At 46.7% G+C, this 22028-nt stretch overlaps 1 protein-coding gene across 1 annotated transcript in view; it reads left to right on the top strand.

Annotated features, from left to right (window-relative positions):
* LOC116654130 (uncharacterized) overlaps positions 1-22028 on the top strand; it is a 95765-nt gene that overhangs the window by 30871 nt on the left and 42866 nt on the right. The window lies entirely within an intron of this gene.

The following is a 22028-nucleotide window of genomic DNA, read 5'->3' as shown; positions in this document are numbered from 1 at the left end:
TAGCAAAGCAAACTTTCCAGCTCTCTGAATTATTATTGTAATGATATATTGTAAACCCGCACCGCCAAACAATTGGCTTAGTTGTTTTACATTTATGGCGAAGATGATTTAGATCTCAAGTGGGGAATAAAATGTGAAGACGTGAAGTTTATTATAGAAAAATACATTAAGAAACCATCTTTCAGGCAGAGTGGTGGGGGAGGAGAACGTATGCTGGTGATGCCTGCTTTGAGTGCCTTGAAATATGAGTTATCAGTTCACCACTTTTGCTGAGCACGCCTGTCAGGTATTGGAGAACTGAAGTGCTGACCTTTGAAGCTGAGCTTGCTCTGGGTGTACGTTGGTTGCCTGGCATTCCCGTGAGCTGCCAAGATCTATCTGGGAATGGGTTGCATGTATGAGGCTTCTCCAGGCTCCAAATCAATAATTGATGTGTGGTCAAACAGCACTGACAAGGTGTGGGATGGGAAAAACAAACACAGTTATTTGAACAGATAGAGAACAAGCCTCTTCCAGTAGGAAAATTGGGATAACAACAAAAACCTCAGCAAAATTCAGAAGCGAGCTTTTAATTTTTCACTGAAAATCTAAACTCTGCTTTTGGTCAATGGGTCTCTTTTCTGAGATACCATCATTGGAGTATTGGGTCCTATAGGGGCTCCTATGGCAGTCCATGCAGTGTGGCTGCAGGAGCAGCTGTGACCACAGCTCAGGGACAGGCAGGAGTTGCTGCAGCTCTGGAAGCAATATCACAGCAATATTTCAGCTGTGCGGAGCTCAGCCAGGGCATAACGTTTCCATGGAGCGCGTGCGTGTTTCACACGCACACAAATTGCTTTAGACAAACCCCCAAGTTTTCAAAACACATTTAAGGCAGGTTTTCTAACCAGCCTTTTCTGTGTCATTGCATCATCTGAGGCAGCAGCGCCTTCCCTTTCTCCTCTGCCTACATTTCCATCTCTTTCCCTGCCTGCTGAGCCTACAGCCATTTCCTTCTAGTAGCGGGTTCTGCTTTTTGCAGAGGCTATAAAACACTGCTCTCCTTCTCTGTTCTCTCTGCTGTTATTGTTTGTTTTTATTTTACAGTAAGGGAGGAAAAAAAAAAGCCACACAGAAAACCCCAAATAGAGATTTTGCTTTTTGTGTATGGGAAGTAAAGTAGAAAAGCAGCAGCATGTATACAGCACCTTGTATGCATTGAAATGACATTAAACCTGCTGCTTCAGAGTGTGTTTTTGTAGGTACTGCTATTGTCTACTAAAGCCACTCCTGAACGTCAGTAACTCCACTTGAGTGTAGTTTGCTTTATCAGTTATCTCTGCTCCTCTGGAACAGAAGCAGCAAATAGAAAAATGAGAAGTTGTTGAGTGTTATAAAGCCCAGCTTGATGGAGATGTTCTGCCTGGGAGTGATGCTTTTGCATCATCTAAAACCAGGGGGGCAATGTTTGACAGTGTTCATATGTGTGTGTTAAGCAACAAGTTCTTCACACTGGAATAGGTTGCCCAAGGAGGCTGTGGATGCCCCATCCCTGCAGGCATTCAAGGCCAGGCTGGATGTGGCTCTGGGCAGCCTGGTCTGGTTGTGTGATGGGGCTCTGTGCAGCCTGTTGTGTGACAGGTGACGATGGCACCTGCTTGCTGCTGGCTCTGATGCAGGTGGGTTGAAGACCTGCAGCTCTTCCAGTGCTCTGTTGAAAACTCGAGCTGGCGTTTGAGACAGGAGTTGGTTTAATGGCTGCACGATCCTGCTCCTCGGGCAGATGAATGTCATATTGCATCAGCTGTGCTGTGCTCCTTGCTAGATAGCCAGCTGAGCCTGAGAACACCTGTAGCTCTTGTGGCATTGCCTGTTACTGCTCCAGAGAGATCAGAATTGCAGAAAAGCTGTTCCACAACTTCAGGCTGGTGTCAGGGCTGCCATCATGCTCTGAGTTCTCCTGAGTGGGAATGGAATACACCTACCAAGAAGACAGGAAGGAGCTTGGAAAATAAACAAGGGGAGATGCAGAAGAAGCTGCACAATGACCAAGTCTCTTTTATTCCTCTGAGTGCAACAGCTGTGGATGCTGACTTAATTTAAGAGGAAGCCATTGTAGGACAAAGAAAATATTGGATCCAGGATGCAACAATGTTCACTCTAAGCTGAGGACCCTCAGCATCATCACCTCCAGCACTCCAGTCCCAGGCACTGCATTATCTGCTCCCCTCCACGCATCCCTGTCGTGAGCAAGTTCCACCTTCACACTCTCTAGTATTTGTTTTTTTTTCCCTGCTTTCTTTATTTTTTCTGCTCTCTACCATCTGTGAGGCTGTGCCAGATTCTCATTACTCCAGCTGTAAGGAGCCCTCTTCCAATTTCCAGCCTGAATTTATGTCTGGTCAGTTTATAGACACATATTCTTGTGATAATATTGCTTTTAGTTTAAATGCCTCTCTTCTTCCATGGAGTTGCTGCCAGTGAATTTAGAGAGCAATATCCTTCCTAGACTGCCTAGATTAAAAAAAGAAAGTAAAAAAAATAAAATAAAATCACTCCTTCCTATCCTGAACTCTTTATGTTTCCCACCATATAACACGCTCTTTCTTCATCCAAGGAATACCTGCTTCAGTATGAGCTCTTCCTTTTGAACACAAAGGCACAATAATCACTAGATGGAGGGAGAGTGGCTGTCACTTCCTTGCTAGAAACGCTCCTCTGATTCATGCTGGGGTTGCATTTAAATGTTGTTCATGTTCATGATGCCTTCATTTTGTCATCAGCCTGAGTATCAAAATCCTTCTCCTTGGTTGCTTCTGGCTTATGAGCATCAGGGAGAGCAGTGTGCAGGGATTTTTGCATCCCCTGCAAGGCAACCTACACCATCCTGGATGGCACTGGGGCCACACAGTAACACTGAGCCTCTCCCCATTCAGAGCGGGTTGCAAGTAAGCATGGAGATCACACTTCTCCAGCACACGTCCCCTTGCTATTTCCCCCCAACTCCTCCTTTCTGCTGCTGTGCAGTCAGCAGCTCAGCACGTGGAAGGATGCAGGTGTAGGGATGCTTGATTTCCCCCCTGCACCACTGTCTCCGTCCAGTCAGGAGGATGTACAGAGGAGGATGCCTTTGGAGACCTGATAGACCACGGAGACCTGAGCTCCTCCCCTGGCACAACCTTGGCAAGGGAATGCAGTTACCAAAATGCAGCCCTCAACTTTGGGGTGCTGTTGGGAGGATGCATGGGACCGGAGGTGGGACAGCTGCACCATCACATGGGCACCTGGTAAGCTCTGAAAGCTGCTTCTGCAGGTGAGGTTGCAGTAGAACTGGCCTCTGCTTTGTGAGAACCAGTAGGGACCTGACCTTTGGCTCCTGCAGGAAGAAAAGGTGTATTTAATGGGAACCCTGCAGCGTACATCACATCCTGCTGCCTACTTACCATGGCCCCTTGCACCCTTTGCTTGTGGCACTGTTTTTTCAGCCATTCTCCATTTGTTTGTTTCCCTTTCCTTTCCCCTACATCTGATTTCTCTTTCCTGTGCTTTTATTCTCATCTATTCTCACTGAATTTTCTCTTGCTTAATTTGCATCATTTTTTGTTGTTAGCGTCGAGTTCCTTGCTCCTTCCAGCCAAGGTTCAACCACCAGTTTCTAAGTACATTCACTCGTCCATCATCCTTGCCATTAATAAAAAGGCTGAACAGAACCTGACCCCTGCAGGGCTCTGCTTACAGTGCCCAACCAGCTCGGCAGCACGCCTGGGTGACCGCTCTTTTAATGCTGTTTTTGGAGCGCTGCTCCTGTCTGTTTGTCTCCTCCACCCAGAGCTTCCCCTTTCTGTTTAGTTTCATTGTCAGGGCATGTTCCCCTCTGGCCTTTGTATTTATAGGCAGCTTTTACTGAGTGCTCTCCCCGAGCAGATGTGCAGGCAGCCACAGGAAATCTGTGCAACGCGACCGTTCCAATAGGCAGCTTAATAAATCACAGGTGCTGTGAAACAATCTGTCTCCAAAGAGTTGGATGCGGGGGGAGTTGCAGCCACATCGATGGGATGAGGAGCATATGCTGAGCTGTCTCACATCTTGCCAGTGCCACAGTGGCTGTCTGGTGGCACAGGGACTGCAGTCACCTTCATGGGAGCATGGGCAAATGAAGACTGTCCTGGGCAGACCTCTGCTGTCTCTGGGGTCACTAGGATGGGGTCTGTGAGTCCCTGGTGGGAAAGCAATATACTGACCTGGGCTGGCATGGGAAGGAGGAAGTGAAGCTTTCCTTGCATTTATATTCCAGCTCCCCACAGGGGGCACACCAGTTTTGTGCTGACTTTCACTGACCCAGGCTTGAAATGCTACGGTGGCATGAGAGCAGAGGGAGAGCTGATGCAGGGGATTTCTGTTAATGAGCTGTGTGCAGGTTGACTCTCCCCAGGGCTCCCTGCAACCAGCTGCACAAGGCTGCACCCTGCAGCCCCTCACCCTGCAGCCCCTGGGGCTGCTGCTGCCTTTTGCTCATGCTGAGACTGATCTACGGTGCTCTCTGTCAGAGGGCTGTTGTGGCACATAGATCAGTGACAGTGTGCACAACACGTGGGTGTCTGCTTTGTCACTAATACTTCATCATCTTTTAATTCATTAAATACGTTTGTCATCCGTCTCTATTAGAGGTTGACACCGCTGCTGTTTGCTCTGCCCTGTGTCAGTGTGCTTGTAAATATATACAGTAGCCACAAGAAAAATCATGTTTGTCTTCTTCTGGATCTAGAAACTGTGCTTTAGGAGATAAGCTTTCCTACTCCATGAGTTCCCAGAACTCCCAGCTTTCCACCCCCCTGATTCCCCATCACCCTGCCCAGCTCCCAGCCATGTCCAGGCCCTTCCAGGAGTGACACTGGATTGAGTCCTGTGGAGGTACTGAGGTGGACAGGAGCTATCGGATGGGGCACAGGAGGAGATGCTGAACTTCACTCAGCTAGGAGAAGAGGAGGTTTTATTGCCTCTAAATGGAGGATGTAGAGACTCAGCAGTGCACAGGGATGGGGCAAAAACATTGGGCACAGATCCCAATGCTGGGCAGTGCTGGGTGAAGGTCCTGTGGCTCAGTGAGTGCTTTCTCTGCTCAGCTGGAAACCCTGCTCACCTTGTCTTGGATTGGGCTGGTTTATTGGGAAACACGGGTCTTTCTCTGCCTCTTTAATAGATGTGTTTGCTTGTGTCAAATGACACCATGTTCAGCTCGCACGTTTCTATTAATCCCTAAATACTGTAACAGTGTGTTGCAGCCGGAGATTTGTCAAGACTAATTCCATTATCCAGCAATGTTTGCTCTAATCTTCCATCTAATAAATGCCAGGCACTCACAGAAGGGCTTGCAGGAGGAGCAGCAAACCCAGCCAGCAACACACACCCTTCACCCCTGCTCTAAAGAGAGACTTTCCCTCTGGAAGAGAAGGCAGGGATACGGAGGATGAAGCAGATGGAAGAGCAGCCTGAAGGTTAACACTGGTCTCACTAGTGTGAAGTGATAAAAGTTCACATCTAACATTCTGCCTCATCTCACACCTGGATGCCACACCGGCCCTCTGGGAGCTTTGCACAGCTTTGGCTTGTCTGTGTGCCTTTCCAATCTGTGAGCTCAGCCTCCAGCTCCTCCTGTTTCACTCATCCTCCTTAATGCACCGCCCTGGTTTGCAGGTGGTACCATGGGGAATTCTGACAGGTTTTCTTGGCTATCTTTATTTCATGGGAAAACACTGGGGGATAAAGGAATCCTGTACGTAACAATAATTGGGCCTGTACTCTTAGAAATATGATTTGCAGATGCTACAGTTTTAGCATAAGGGAATGACTCAAGCTAAAGGCAAACACTTAAAGCTTTAAGTATTAGCAGTGCTGTCTTGGTTCGAGAGAAAGAGAAGGTTGGTAGGTAGAAGGAAGTCTCCGTGCTGCTCCCTTTCACTGCCTGTGTTGTTGCACTGATGGAGTGATATATATATGGAATGGGCAAGAGCCATTCCTTTAATGGTTCTGCTGTTGAAGTAGCCTGGACGAGGTGGGCTTGGAGCAATATGGGTTTTCTTGCCAGATCCTGCTCCAGGTTGTACAGCACAAGGTAACGTGGGGCCCAGCTGAGGATCCTCAGACTTGCCAGTGTGCAGAAACAGAATGGTCAGCCTAGAGGTTTGGGATTTGCTCTGTTTATACACAGCCTATTTAATGGTTTGGAAGCAATGCATCATGGATTAGGGCAGTTCCTAATACCCTCTCTGATCCATCAGGGTTCTGAAATCACTCATGCTGTGCCTTATGTTCAGCACACAACTATCACACCATGTGATTTGCTAGCTCTGATTTCGAGGCCAGCACTTAGAAAGGCAGTGATGCACCAGTGCAGCTACAATGGTGTTAACATGCAGCAAAAATGCATCTCATGGGGTGTGAAGCAGGACAGCCCAGGGGATGCTTGTGATGAAAGAATTTGGACACGATGATTCTTATAGTTCCCTTCCAACTTGGGATATTCTACAATTCCATGAGTCCTCTGAATGGAGATCCTTAGGTTCAGGATCCTCCTTGCTTGTATTGCAAACTGCTGGATATAAATGCATAGAGCCCAGTGGCCAGGTGCTGCAATGCAAGGTTCCATCTGCCCCCTGAACTCAAGTGGGCAGTAAAGTGGTTTGCTGTTTGCTTGACAGAAGGTGCTGTGAGCAGGTCTAAGAGCTCTGGCACTGTTCTGCTTCCCTGCCCACTCCTAAGCAGCTCTTCAATTCCTGACATGGATGAGTCCCAGAGGAATGCTTTTCCTGAACCAGATGTTGGCTCATTTTACCCACTTTCCATGACCAACAGCTTCTAAGCAACAAGGGATGTTACATGGTGCTGGTGCTGCTGTGAGTCAGGCACAGCGACGAGCAGATGGAGCAACAGCTTCAATTCAGAATGCAGCTGATTTGAGTGCACTGATCTTTATGTGGACAGAAAATCATTTCAAGACCATTATGGAAGTCTTTTTTGCATCTTCTGTTGAATGAGATTGGGTCTGGCAGTGTTTTTTGGGAGCCAGTTTTCAGTTGCTGAGCTATATGAAGGGCTATATGTGTCTTAAATCTTGTCCCTGTCCTTGTGAGCAAGCTGCAGTCATCATTGCTGGGCTGCTCAAAGTCATGGGGAGAAGCATCAGTGAAACAGAGCTCCTCTGCCCCGGGATGCGGGGTTCAGCATCAAGTCAACTCCATCTGCTCCAGTTAATTCAGCATTGTTCCTTTCAAACTGTGATCCCGGCACTGAGCTGTGCTGGGCCAGGTGCACATCTGTGCTCGGATCTGCGATTAACAATCATGAAACTGTGGCCTCAGTGAAATTAAGGGCACTATTGCCTCAGCTCATGGAAAAGTCAATAAGAAATAAGTCAGTGATGACAGCGTTGCAGAGTGCAGATCTCAGGCAGGGCTCGGTCCGTGGGTCTCTCCATGCAGGAGGAAGGAAAGCTGTGCTACCCTCTGGCTCAGAGACATGCTTACCCTGAGCTCTTGTCCTCTGTTGCTTCCAGTCCTGCGCTGGCACTGGTTCTCAGGGTATGCCCAGCACCATCTCACACACATCTCACTCACCTGTGGGTTAGGTGTTGTTTTGTCATCAGCAAGTAAACTGCCAAATAAGGCTTTCTCTTTGGGGTCTGTGCCATGGGACATGAGTGCCTGGAGCACGTCCTGCATGAGTCTACCCTCCGGGAGCACCCTACCATGTGCCTTCTGTCCCCACTTCCAGCTATGTGACAGTGGCTACCAAGTGGCCATTTCCAGTAGCCACAGGGACTGAAAGATGATCCATAATATGGGAAATCTGTCCTTGCGGTGTTGGGATAGACCATGTGGCAAGGGGGCTGGGATGACAGTCATCTGCCAACAGGAATGTCCCATGTTGTGCCATGGCATAACCAGAATGTGGGCATCCCATGTCCCTCAGCATCTCTTGACTCTCTGAACATGCCATCATCCAGCCCTGCTGGTATCCTTGATACATAAGTGACAAAATAAAATAGAAATGACTAATTTCAAGCTTCGCTGGTAGAAAGGAAAAGAAAATCAATGCTTGGCAAATGGAATCAGGAGAAACCAGAGGAAAAGAATGGCTCCTGCGTACCTTCAGTAGCTGGTCTGTGAGGGTGAGGCCGCTCTGCTGTTCCACCTGCTGCATATTAAAGCTGTCTTTTGGCATATTAATGAAAAACGAGCTCTCTGCTTGTTGTCCTGTTGGCACTGTGCCTGCTCAGTGCCACTGCAGAGTGGTGGTGTGCTAGAAGCAATGCATGTGCTGCTGGTGGGACCTGTGCCCTGCTTTATTTGGAGCAGCATGGGACCCAGTGTTGGGGGACCTGTCCACTCAGAGGAGCTCACTCATCAAAATTACAAGCACTGGGTCCAGCAGGGCATGGGGGTCAGACATGGGATGCAGAAACACTGCCTGAGAGGGGCTGGGAAAGATTAAGGACTACTCCTGCTGTGAGCAGCTGAATGACAAAGGGTGTTGTAACTGCCTGTAAGACAGCCAGGTACAGATAAGTCCTCTCTGCCTCCTGACACAGAAGGAGCATATTTTCAATTAAACTGAGAGATGGCAAATCCAGAATTGATGAAAGGACATTCACTTCTGCACTGCGAGCTGGGATTCAGCTCCTCCAGCCAGAGACGTCTGAAACTCAGACACCTGCATCTGAGCTGCCTATGTGAGGCTTTCCTCTAAGACAGCCAGGGCAGAGAGGCACTTCCAAGCAGCAATTCATCTGAGCAAATATAAATATCCATTTGCAGAAGAGGTAACTCCACGCCTCATGCTCTGCTGGCTGCGTCAACTGCATCTCCACTGCTAAGGAGGCTGATGAGGAGGGCAGCCTGGGTTGGCACCTGCCTGCTCAGGTGAGCTTTGCCTTGGAATATGAAACTCATTTCTGCAAGAGGTTATGGAAGGCAAAAGATAAATTCCATTCAAACTGAGGCCAGAATAAATGCAACAAACCAGAATAGCTGCAGTTATCGCAGATGGTAGTAAGAGCATTTTGGAACAGATAGAAAACGCTTCGCTTCCAGGCTTAAATCCATTTTAAACTCTTAGGATTAGGATTAAGATCTTCACGGGGGTATTTTATTTCATATCTACCTGCTGGCTGATCAGGGGTAGGCTGCTAATTTGAATGGATGGTGAATCTACTCGAAACTGTCAATATTTTACCTGCACTCAGTCCCCCAAGACTTTGTGAAAATCTTCCAGCTCGTACTGAATTCTAAACAGAATGAAATCCAAAGTTTAGTGGAGTAGCACGGATCAGACTGGAAAGCAGAAGGATACAGAGGAACACGATAAAGCAGAACCAGAAAATGACACCAAATGTGCATGCAAAGAAAATATAGAGCAGGATGGAAACGTGTGTTGGCGTACTATACTGCCCCCAAGCAGAGGGCACAGAAGATGCTCAGGCAGGTGAGTGTTACCTCTCTTGGTCTCACAGTGGTTTTGGCTGTGAGTTGCTGTGGGACCAAGTGATAGCCAGTCTGAGTAATCTATGTGCAGTGCTATGAGTAGTCCTGGAGGACTCAGCATGAAATAAAGTGCACAGCACCTCACTGTGAGCCTCAGCACTGCAGTTTCCAAAGGGGCTGGAGAAGAGGCAGTGCAGGAATGGTGGAGATGGAGAGGAAATCTCATACCTATGGCAGTTTCAGGGAACTGGGGCAAGGCACAGCAAAGCTAAGAGCACAAGAACAAACTGCCTTGGTGTTCTGAACTATAAAAACCCCCCAAAACCAGAGGAGCACCCCCTGTGATGGAGCAGTGAGGGTGAGATTAGCTGTGCACCAGGAGCTATCATTGCCTGCTAGCAGCAGAAGGAAGAGTAGTACAACATCATTGGGCGATGCTACAGAACAGCTGCAGGCAGTTGGTGTCCCCAGCAACTCAACCCGCACCATTCTGGAAGAGATCAGCAGATGGACCAGCTGGGTTGCCTTCTCTCAGAGCTGTTTGGATCTGAACTTCAGCCTCATTTATGCCACGGTTACCCAACCCAGCCTGATTTTCTTGGGTTCTTATGATAATAAACCCATTCCTCTAGAACCACTTGCCTGTGACCACTTCTTCTGATTCTTCCTTGCTTGATACTAGGGTTTGGTTTGATCTGAGAAAGTTCATCTGAGAACATCTAATGCAAAAAATAATTGCACAGAAATCTTCTAGCATTCATCCATTCCTCCTAGCTCTTCTGTGTATGCTTTCTGCTACTGTTATCCTCCTGCATGGAATTAAAGAGAGCAAGGGATGGAGACTTTGGTTACAGCCCAAGCAGAGGGAGCCACAACCCTCTACCAGCCAGCAAGCCAACTGGCCCCAGCCCATGGCTCAGCGAGACCCCAAGGAAGGGTTCATTTCCCATTGCCCAAATGTTGCTTAAGCACAGATAGGAGATTGGCACCACCTTCCCCCTATGTGCAAGTGGAAGAGGTGGGTACCTGGAAGCACTCAGTGACCCTCCAGGACATGGGGTTTGCTACTGGCACATCTTCTTGAGTCATAAAGTCTTGTTGTAAGTGAAGCTGTCTGCCTGAGTTACAACAGCCATCAAATCCAGACTAGGTGTGTAGAACCTTGTACCCAAACTGCAGCAGGGACACACACAACCAAAGGAGAGTGATATCAGGAAAACTCAAGACCCATGTGTCTAAGACATAAACAAGAACAGGAAGAGCCTGTGGCAGGTATTGCTTTGGGGCCATTCAGTATAGAGCTCAGAGTATGAACCTTCTTGTTTAAATAGAAATAAATGAATACTGATATAAAGAAGATAGTAATGACCCACAAGTCTGAGGTCCACCTGAGATGTTTAACAGACGGTGAACAGAAACATATGATATGGTAGAAAGTTTGGGTCCATCTGTTTCTATTGGCTGTGACAAACTCTATCCTGCAGCTGTAATCAAGATAACAGCAGATCATGCAATGCTTGAAGTAAAAGAAATATGCAGTTGGTTATAAGTAGGACAATGTGTTGTCAGTGTGCCTTGAAAGGCAGCATAGTGCACTTAGCCTTGAGCTAAGCTGAGGGTGACCTTCTGCCTTGTAGGAAGCTCATGGTAGTTCTATTGGATCCAGAGTTGCCAGGCACCGCGCTGTGTGTTGCAGGGTTTCTGCCTGCTCCTCTGCCTTGGGTTGCCCACAGTTTCCAAATGTGACTGAAGTCACATCCAGGCCCTAAGCTTTGTTTGTTTGACAGATATAAGAATGAGGCTTCACTCCTGGAAGTCTCCTCCCAGCACTTCGCTTTTCTATTAGTTACTGCGTTCATTAATACACTCTGAGTGCTCTGAAGGGTTCTGAGCACAAGGCTGACAAGCAGTAGGGCTTCTCCTGGCAGTTAGCAGCCATCTGGGCTGTCTCATTTCTGTGCCAGCATGTTCTGTTTGGAAGACCAACACTGGTCTCCAAAGCAACCTGGTGCATGGTGAGGAAGGTGCCTGCAGTGCTGAGGCTGGCGCCATTCTCCTCTTGACGGCAGCTCTTCTAAAGATGCTAATACATTGCATTTCACATGCACCTTCCTCACAACTAAGAGCTTAATACCCAGTACAATACCAGCCTTACAGAGCAATAGAGGAACCGCTGTTCTGCCTTTGTGCAGGGAGCTGAATATTGCTTTAATGCATTCATACATAGCTTAGGGTCCCCAGAGGGACGTTGATTTATCTGTGCTCCTAGGCTCCCTATTTGGTGCTGATACTGTGTGTCAGGGAGCAGAAGGGAAGGATTTGCCGCACCTTATCTCCATTCAGACGATAGTGAAGCTCCCTGATAACTCGCTAATCCACAGAGATAAGAACGCTGCAAGCAGATTTTGCAGCCTTTAGGATGAAATGTGTGCAGGGATTTATGTTATTCTTGCAAATGCTGAAATCATACATTTTGCTGCGCGAGCCACAAACTTCGTGTCACTGTGCCAATTAGCTCCTGGGATCGGGCTTATTTCAAACAGCATTAACCAGATGAGCAGACAATGGGAGATAATAAAGAGAAAAATAAGATCAGATGAGCAAGACACTTAATGTAGCATCACTCTTGGCACTGCAAACTACTGCCGGAGAAATAGAAGATGTGTTTTGCTGTGTTTTTGTCTTTTTCTTTTCCTTCATCACTGTATGGGAGCTGCTGAATCATGCCCTGAAGCACTGATGGAGCACCTGGGGAAAGGATCTGGTCAGCCCTGGGAGCACAGGTGAAGGCAGTTCAGCTGTGTGATAGGAAGGGGTGCAGCCTGGCTGTACCTCTCTTAGACCCCATTTAAATTACAATTATAATAGTGTTGAGAATTGTGGAATTAGATGCTAGATATGTCCTTACTGCAGCTAAGCTCACTCAGCACCTATAGGAATTTCAGGGCTTAGAATGCAGAACAACTGTGTTCTACTCTTTCTAAGCCTCCAGTTGACTGCTTGCTATCTGCATTAAGGTCTAAGTTTAACACAGTCATGGCAAGCATCTCAAAGGCTTCCAGCCTAGACCTGTAGGCAGGCACAGCATTGCAGGCTGCTCAACTTAAAGAGCAGAATCCCAGGAGAGCAGTGACAAAGCAACGGAGTGCCTTGAGAAACCAGGCAGCCGGTCCTTATGGCAGCAGCTCCTCTGAAAGTCCCTCTGCAGTCCATTGCTGGTGGAGCTGTACTCCCAGAGAGACTGTCAGAGCTCAGAAGTGCTGCCTTCCTCCAAAGGTTTTGCTGTTAATACATCAGAGAAGGGGCAGAGCCTTGTAAAATGCTTTAAGAATTCCCCTGGGTTTTTCATTCACTGAAAAAATTGCTGGATTCATTCCATTTTGCATTCTAGAAACTCTGCCCGGGGATGACTGAGAAGATGGCTTCTAGCACAGATCCCCGTGTAATCAGAAACACTGTAATGCCCAGCTGAAATAGAAAGGGAGAGACAAATGGCATTAAAAGCAGGAATCCAGTAAGAGGATAGAGAGCTCTGAGAATTAGTTATTTGACTCTTTTTGACCTAGATCTCTAGTTTAATAAAGCAAAATCTTTCCACGTGGTGCTTTTTAAAGCCCTTGCTTTCGCAGCCTGCCCAGGGCTCAGCAGAAGGAGGGGCAGCCGACCCACAGCCTCACCCTGCCATCCCCGTTCTGCACTGCTCTATGTGCTGAAATCATCCTCCCATTGCTGCATCCTTCACATAAATGCAAACAGGGCAGCCCCCACACCAAACTTCCCTTAGTTTTATATGTCCACATGATGCCATGTGGTATGGGACATCCATTTGGCTTAGCTGTCCCCTTCCAGCTGGCAGGGCAGTGTGAGAAGCTAAAAAGTCTTTGCTTCTCTTTGTTATCAACATTGTTCTCATCCCATATCCAGAACACAGCTGGTAGGAAAGAAACAAACACTATCCCAGCTGAAGCCAAGACACAGCACACCTCCCTGCAGCCTGCCTCACCCTTCTATTAGGTGCCTGCTTGCAATTCCCTAAGTGATAGCAAGGCAGTAGGCTTCAGTTCCCTAAAGGTGAACACCTGTGCTGGGAATGCTCATAAAAGCAAGGGAGTACGGACCCATGAGCAGTCCTTGGCTGCTCCCTGCACAAGTAGCTTCTCCATCAAGTGCTGTGGGAAACAGAGGGCTGTGATGAGCCTGGATCTTCAGCTGAGGTAACAAGAGGGTGATGGAGTTAAAGCTGGTGGGGATGTCTGGCATCACAGATCTCATGCTAGCAGCTGTGTTGGAAGGAAAGCCTGCCAGAAGCTTGTGGTGTTTGGGCTCCCAGCACCATGTGTCCCTAAACAGGGTTCTGTGCTGTGCTTCCCTCTTTGGCAGAGTGTGAGCTCACCCAAGTACCCTCAGGCAGAGGGTGCCATTTCCCTGGATATGAAGAGACTCTTCACTGCTGGGATCTAATCCAAATCCTCTCAGGCAGGCCCTTGCAGTAGGGAAGATTTGTGTGCTCTGAGATCTTTGGAATCTGCTCATCCCTGATGTGGGTTGACAGTGATAAGAAACATGCTCTGTTTGCAGAAGCCTGAGCATTCTCCACCTGCAGTGCTTTGCTGAAGCTCTCTGACTGCAGGGCTGAGCTTATCTATCAGACTTCTCATTTTCCTTTCCTGGAGTCCCATTTCACTGAGAGAGCCTGCAGGGATTTCAGAAGGATCAGGGTTTCCCTTATAGTCTTCCACTTAGAGTATCAAGATGACGCTGGTATTCCAGCCACAAGGAGAGCGTGGATGTCATTTTAAAGCCCAGTTCTAAGGATGCTCTGATTTCAGCCAGAATCCCTTGAAAAATGCAGGCCCCTAAAAGTGAGGGAGTCCCTAGGAAAAGTGTAGATAGGATAGCTAGGTCTTATTTAGCACCTTAAAGCAAAGTCATTCCTAGGGAACAGACTTGGTCCCCAAGGACCCAGATGCTCTGACCACTGATCTCTGTAGCTATCAGCTCCACCTGTTTCTTTAATGTTCTGTTGAACCAGAGGCAGTTAAATGGCAGTGCTTGTGTGATTTCTGGCCCCTTTCCTACATCCAGCTCAGAACCCTTCCAACCTGCTGACAAAGGGCTGTGATTTCCCTGCAACCTCGGTGTCCCCAGAGCTAAGCTCTGACTCACATGCCAAAGGGTGAGCTGGGCTGCCCCAGGCTCTCAGGGGTTCAGCCAGCTTTAATTTGTTCAGGGTGAGGGAGGGTGAGCTTTAGCCTTATAAATAAAAAGAAAATCCCGAGCCTGTTGAATTAAAGCCTAAGAACCAGCTTCTATAATCACTCTGCATAGTCCCTTGGATCTTCCCTCATTTATAGGGTGATTTTTCACTTGAATTTACTGCCCAAGCCTGATTTCAATTAATCCTTCTCTGCCCGAGTCCTTTAGGCATATGGCCTGAGAGATTTTTGGCATGGAGTGGGTAACTCTGAGACCTCCTAATCCAACATTTGCCAGCTGGTAAGTCCCCATGCTCTTTTGAGCAGCCCAGTAATAACTTTAATCACCCCAAACTGCTCCAGCTTGGTTACGTGATGCTTCCTTCCAGCATGGCAGGGTGATGCAATTCTGGAGCAGCTTGCTGTTTTGCAGAGCATAAAGAGGTAAATGTGTTCAATAAGGAATAAGGCAGAACACCTCAGGCTTCAAAAAGCCTGTGGAGCCCAGGATGGGAATGATGAGGTCCAAAAATACGAGCCATCATCCTGGGCTTCAGCTCATCTGAGTGAGATGGCCCAAATTTAGGATTCCCAAGACATAATGTGTTCAGAAAGAGCACATGTCTTAGGGCACGAGGAACTATGGGCACTACAGGGTCAGCATCCGGCCTGAAGGAACATGTAACTGCAAATCCAGAGCTCTGCATCTTAAGATAGGCTGGTTAGGAGGTAGACAGAGCATCCCCACAACATAGCAGCGCCATAGAAGGCTTTGTAAAATGCTTCAAGTTGGAATTTCCTTGGGTGGTGGTGGGAGCCTGTTTCTGCAGAGGATTCAACCAAAACATTGCATTGCCTCCTTCTGTTTCAGCATTGTGCTGGTCCCAGGCTTGGGAAAATCTTGTTTGCCTCTTTATGAGCTACAGGTGAAAGATCCCTGCTGGCTGGTGAATTGGGGAATTCACTCCTCTTCTGCTTGTTCAGTAGCTGAGTCAACTCAAGAGGCAGAGGAATAGAAACTGTTTCTCCAGGGTATGTGAAGAAATCGATCTGTCCTGGGTTCTGTCTTAAATGCACCTTGCTTGGTGAGGAAGCTGCAATTCCCAGTGAATCCATTAGCCCATTCAGTCTGTTTTATGGTGACTGACATTTCCTTATCTCACCTGTCATTACACAGAAGCCCAGAATAATACACCAGCACATCCTACAAGGGCTGTGTGTGCTTCCACTCTGATTTTCTAGTACTTGCTGGGCTCATTTCCTTCATTATTGACATGATTTAACCCACAGCCCAATGCTGGGGTTTGTGTAAGTATCTCTTCCATTATTGGTTTCCAGTTCTGCTGTCGCTCTTGCTAGCAAAAAAGGAGGCTGACAAACAAGGGCTTGGTTAATAAGCAGGATTCTTTAACCCTGCAAGCTGCAGAGGATTTTCAAGGAGGTTCCAACTGTCTTTATTGGAAACCTCTTTGTCAGGTTAAGCTGATAACGTAGCTCCTAACTGCCTGGTGTCAGCCCACAAGGTGCTGGGAAGTCACAGGCCAGGGGGAGATGATGCAGGGAGTCTTGCTGAGGCCCTCGATTAGATTAAGCAAGTAAATTAGGAAACTGCAGGAGATCAATGCCCCTGAGAGATGGAGGCCTTCTGGGGGAAGCAGGGCTCAGTGCAGCCCAGAGCCATGCTGGCAGTGGGCAGGAGGTTGGGTGCATATGGCATGGGATGGATGGTAAGGAGCTCAAGGGTGGCAATGTCTGTGAAGAAAAAAGACTTGTTTTGTATTTTGTGCAGCCCATATGTTGAGCAAAAGCAGTTACTTTGTGCTGGAGCCTTTGGAATGGTTATGCAGCACATCTCCACCAACAGAGGAATGTCTGCTCTTAAATGTGATGTATCTGTTGGCTGGACCATCCTTTGGGGATGCTTAGTGGAAGAAGTAAGAAGTTTGATGTTGAAAGATTTAGGGGATGTGTGTGATGGGAACCCAAGTCAAACAGAGCTTTCAAGTGGATCCATCTGAATCTTCTCCTTCAAGCAAGTGTGCCCACAACAACAAAAGGAGTCTGGACTTGAGAGCAAATAAACCCTCAAACAACCCACCCAGTGGAACAATGAGAGTTTTCTTTCAATCAAGGAACTCCTGAATGAGACAGAACAGAACGTAAGAACTTTCATCGCATCTCCTTCCTCCTCTCTGTTTCTCACTTAAGTCTTGTTCTCTAACAACCTTTTCCATCTCATGGGTTGCAGACCAATTCCACCTCGTATCGTCTCATGTCAGGGAAGGCCTTTTCCTTCCATCATGCCTTAAAGTTGGCTGTGTGCCTGCTGTCTGTTCACTCATTTCACCTGGATGGAGATCAGCTCATCTTTCTCCCTCCGCGAATCTGCTCAAACTCCCTTTCAACACGTTATTTTTCCAACACTAAAAACAATTGGTGGTGAATTCCACAGGCAATTTACACGCTCTGCGGAGATAGTCTTTATTTTCTGCTTGTTTTGAGCTTGCCATCTGATAGTTGCAGGATACTTCTTGGATGAAATGACAGACAATTCTCACCTCTCTTCCGGGTGGGAGATCCATGGTCTATTTACCCGTTTCTCCCACAGATGTCATTTCATACCCTTCATCATCTCCCCTGCTCGGTTCTGTTTTCTTCCCAGTTTTACAACAGCCTTTCTGAGATGGGGATTGCAGAGAACATTCAAGAAGTGAACACACTGTGGATTTACACGGCAGCATAGGCTTGTTCTCTTTATCTCCATTCATTTCTGACTACTTCTTGGAAAAGATTTGCTTCTTGGATTACAGACAGGGGAAAAAATCCCTATATTTAATCTATCATTCACTGGATTACTCTCCCAAAGCATTCTTCAGTGAATGTCATGAGGAAGGAACCCCACCCTGGGAGTTCAGCTCTTCTGCTCTGCTCAGGGCAATGCAATGATTAGCCAAGGGTATTGCATCCATGTATTTATTAGCGTCATGTTGGCTGTAGAAAGATTAATGTGATGATTTATAAGATATATACCTATAATAATAAGGGCTATCAAACATCAGGCTGTTGAATACATGCTATTAAACTGCATTCCCTTCTGCCTTATTATCCTACCCATTTAAAGCAGCATGGCTGTGATACCAGTTTCCTGTCCTACTGTTTTCCCTGCGGAGACCCACATGACTTAATATGAGGAATCTTTGCAATTATTATTGTGTAATTATCTGTAGCAAAGATACACTTTGAGAAGGAGGAGACATGACTAGTTAGAGCTACAAATCTATAGTAATTAGAATTAGATTTGGAGAGTATTGGATTCCCCTCAGCGGCCAGCTCATTGATCTCCTCCCTGTGTCATTTTATATATGTATTTTTGGTATTAACATACTTTTGTGAGGGTTTTCCAACAGAAAATCTCATCCCCTGTGCTGAAGTGTTTACAGGCCTCAACCACTGCAGCTAGCAGTTTAAGATCTGCCTTTTTCATCAAAGCCTTTTCCTCTTTTTACTGGTTTTCTAAGACCATCTTCAGCAGCCAATAATCATTAGCACCATGATCTTAAGCAAATGATCAGATTTTGTGCTATCTTTCTGCACTGCAAGAATAGATTTGATATAAGCTGAGTTCCATCAAGCCTTGTCTATTAATTCTGCGTGATGATTTGTCCAGCTTCTGTCATGCAATGGAGTCTGTTCTGACCTTTTGCTGTAGTCTGACAGTAACCAGATATGGATTTGAAGTCTTGAACCATCCATGTGAATCCGTGGGGGGCGGGGGGTGAAAGGGGGAGAGATCTTGCTCCAGATCTCAGTATCTAAATGAAAAACTGTTGGTGCTGAGGATGTAGATCCAAGAAGCTGAATAATATCGTTGTTGGTTAGAATCTAACAGTAGCCTGGAAGCGCAGCCTGTTGTGAATAGTGTATGTTCGATTTGAGAAAGGGGCCAATACTTCAACGATTTTTTTTCTTGCTGCTAGAATAAATCTCAATAATGCACTTCCAGTTGCAGTAAGGAAGCAGTATTTTAAACTAAAGTGAGGCATCCCCTGGAACATTTAGATTCTTTTGGGTAGATTATCTTGATGAATCTACTTGTGGGTTCATGCATCTCAATAGCACCCACAGAAAGCATCAGCCTTTGTGAAATGGCATTAAATTAGCAGTTAAGTGTTGGGAGACTTAGTTTCTTAATATTGTTTAGCCGACCATATCACGCAGATTGTGAAAAGTGCTTTAATCTGCAGCATACAGGACTTCCCGAGGGATTAGCTGCAGCCCTGATATGTTAATATTGCAAAAATGGATGATCCAATTAAGCTCTGCTAAACCATGGCAGAATGTAATGTCCATGTTGGCTTATCCTCATGGTTTGTGTGTTAGCTGGAAATTGCAAGGCAGCCTGTGCTGTGCACTGGGTTCTGAGGCTTCATTAGGGTTAGCAGAGGAGGGGAAAGCTCTCTGCCTGACAGAGGGACTTCCCTCCTTACACTGTGTTCTCATTCACGGGGCAGTTTTCCAAGGAGAGAATCATCTCTGTGTGCCTAGTCCATTTTTTTTTTTTGTTACATAACCCAGGAAGGCAGAAGCTTCTGAGCCCAAACATCATCCCAAAGGGATAGCTAAATGTGGAGAATTATTTTCATCAGCAGGTAGAAAGGATCCTTGATAACTTCAGTGTGAGATATCGCAGACTTCCCTGTGTCTGAACTCTTTACTGGGCTTATAGCAAAGGACTGAGCTGATGGAGACAGCGTTTATGAGCTGCTTCCATGGCAGATGCCAAGCATGGGCTCCAGCAGCAAATGGAGCTGAGCAAGTGATGCTCTGACTGCAGGTGGGAAAGGCAGTTCTCCAGCCCTATTCTCTGCCACAAGATGTACCCCACTGCAGGTTCTAGCTGAGGTTTGCTGCTTGCTCTAATTTGTTAGCACTCCTGAAGAGAGACCAGGAGCTTACAGAAGCCACAGATTATTTCCTGCAGGAGAAAGAACAATCTTCTTTCTGGTTGAGATTCACTAAACAACTAGGAGGAGGCTGGACCAGAGACCTCCAGAGGTCCCATCCAACCCACAGCATTCAGCAAGTCTATGGCCAGGATGTACAGAACTCCCTCACAGCTGTTCCCAGCACTGCTGGCTGGCAGTGACCATTCTCTGTGAGCACACAGAGCAGGGTTTGCTTCTGTGCTTCTGATGCTGGGCCAGGTAAACACACAGCATCCTCAGCAGTGACGTCTATTTGATGCTATGCTGTTGCCTGTGGGAAGACAGGTTTGCCTTGTTTAGCATTCCAGGACTCCTTTACATGGGGGCTGCCTCATCCCACTGAGATACAGCTGCTGCTGTTTTGTGTTATTGCTGTGCTTTTTGTTTTTTAAGGACACCTCTGCTACTCTCACCTTGTGAATTCGGAACAGACAATGGCGGTTACACTCATAGTTACTCGTTCCCTATGGAGCACAAAATAGCGTATGACACCTTCTGGTGGAGAGAAGCAGTTCAGCATTTTCCCTCTTGGAGGAACAGAGATACACACTGATGTTTCTTGGGGCACTTCTATGTATTTCAGCTCTCCTTTTATTGCATTGCATTACCTCCGCCCTGCATTTCTAGCTGTTATTCTCCCTTACTAATAACATTATTTTCAGACTGGGGCAATATTAACATACTGAATCTTTCTATTGCCCTTGCACTTGTTCAGCTGGCTCAAATACAAACCTATTTCTTTGCCAGTTAGATTTAAGAAGGGACACTTCTCTTGCCTCTTTCATTAAGCAACATGAAGGCTCTCTGCATATCACCGAGTACTCTAGTTAGATACTTTCTTTATCACCTTATCCATGTTTGTGGGCTGAAATTAAAAGGCTAAAACAAACAAATATCTGAATTGCTAATAAGCACCTGAACACCATAAACACCCCTTTGCAAATGTGCCAAGAGCTGGAATGATGTCCCAAGGGCATTAAAAATAGCAGCCAGTGAGGGCCTTTTTCTTGATACTGGGTTTCAGATGCGGCGTGGGGTGATGGCTTTGTGCTGCTGGGAAAGTGGGATCTCTCCCACTCATAGTAAGGGCTGTGGTCCTTGAGCAGGAGGTTGAAACTGTGCTTGTGAATCTCACCTTTTTGTTTGATTCGATTTTCCTTGCTTTCCTTACAAGCGCAAAACATTTCATTTGGGATGGTATGAAGCCTTTCACGCTGGATGGAACAATTCTTTTTGTTGTTTTACCAAGATAAATAATATTCTGGAGCGATCCAAGCCAAAACGTTTTAGATATATATATTTTTTTTTCCACTTGATTTTTCAATTTTGCTGTCAAACTGAAAAATCAGCTGTTCTCCAGACCAATAACACAGTGCTCTGTTCTCCCATATGGAACAGCAGTGTCCTGATGCCAAACAGAAGAATATTTCCTGGCAGCATCGTTTGTTGTAAGTCTTAAAAGATAACTCGGATCACGAAGAAAGAAAGTGGAGCACACACTCCAGCCTTTCCTCACCGCGAGGGCAGCTGAGCAATTTCAAGTGGCAGCAGCAGGAGGTTGGCTCCTTTCCCTTGTTGGGAACTTCAAAACACCCCAAAGAAAGGTAATTTTATTCCTATTTCTGGCTCACGGTCTCTTAAAACAAATGATTCGCCCCTTCACCAACCCTGGAGGAAGTGTTTTCAAGATGAAAAGGGGGGAAAAAGAAAAAGGATTGTGGTGTCACATGGGCTATCTGAGCAGGCTAGTCCCATATAGAAGAGGCTCCAAGGGAGAAAAAAGACCAGCATAGGAAGGGATTAAATTGCTTCAGGTCAGAATAATCTTGGGTGCAGTTCCCAGACCCTTGGTGCAAGAGGAAGTGTCCTGCCTTGGTTGCTAGTAGCTGCTTTGGCAAACCCCACAGAGAGAAGCAGAGGTTTTGCTGCTTCAGATTGTGCTGCTCTCTGCACTGTGTCTGGAGCTATGATGGCACAGCAGTGCGGGCTAGAGCATGCAATACTGCAGCCTTCAATTAACACTGCTTGGATACAGCCAGTCCAGCAAAAACCTCCTGGAAGGGTTTATTTTGTTTTAAGGAAACTGTAAGTGGGAAAAAAAAAAGCCATTCCTTTTTTTGATCAGTGGTTTGAAATGCTGGTTTTGCTGTGTTTCAGAACACAAAAAAGCCAACCCAGAACTGAAATAAAAACACAATAGAGACTGTTATTTTCCCCAGGTGAGAAAGGGGTGGGCCATTCTGCTGTGAATCCATATATCCTTGGTATTCCTGCCTCCTGACTTTGTCTTTGGAAATCTATGCTGTTCTATGATGTTCTCCTTAGCAAGATGTCCTACTTTCCACTTTTGTTCTTGGTTTTGTTGCTGCTGATTTAGCCTGTGGGTCATT

Source organism: Coturnix japonica, chromosome 9 (assembly GCF_054131305.1).
Source record: "Coturnix japonica strain WE chromosome 9, WE-NBRP24, whole genome shotgun sequence".
NCBI classification, from domain to species: domain Eukaryota; kingdom Metazoa; phylum Chordata; class Aves; order Galliformes; family Phasianidae; genus Coturnix; species Coturnix japonica.
The sequence above is the reverse complement of the archived record's forward strand: the minus strand, read 5'-3'. Positions and strand labels throughout refer to the sequence as shown.